Here is a 300-nt window from a genome sequence, read left to right on the forward strand (position 1 = left end):
CACAAAAAAAAAAAAAAAAAAAAAAAACCTCTCCAAAAGAAAAAGGTACTGGACTTCCACATGGCCCACAGCGGTTTTGAGTTCTGGACCTGGCAGCCTGCTTTGTCACTTTCCCTCTCTCTAGTCAAATTGGAAAATAATAATAATTAATAGTTAAATAAAAAAAAGTTTTTAATTGTTAAAAAAATTGTGATCAACATTTTTGTTATCCTCTGATTTAGTCTCACAGCTGGGATGACAGGCATGTGTCACCACTTCTAGCCTGTTTTTTTTTTTTTTTTGGGGGGGGGGAGGGTTTTT

The 300-nt window shown here is 35.0% G+C and overlaps 1 protein-coding gene across 1 annotated transcript in view; it reads left to right on the forward strand.

Moving 5' to 3' along the window:
- The window catches only part of MOB4 (MOB family member 4, phocein), a 64,703-nt gene that overhangs the window by 9,666 nt on the left and 54,737 nt on the right, over window positions 1-300 (forward strand). The window lies entirely within an intron of this gene.

Source organism: Tupaia chinensis, unplaced genomic scaffold, assembly GCF_000334495.1.
Source record: "Tupaia chinensis unplaced genomic scaffold, TupChi_1.0 Scaffold000361_1, whole genome shotgun sequence".
In the NCBI taxonomy this organism is placed as follows: Eukaryota; Metazoa; Chordata; class Mammalia; order Scandentia; family Tupaiidae; genus Tupaia; species Tupaia belangeri.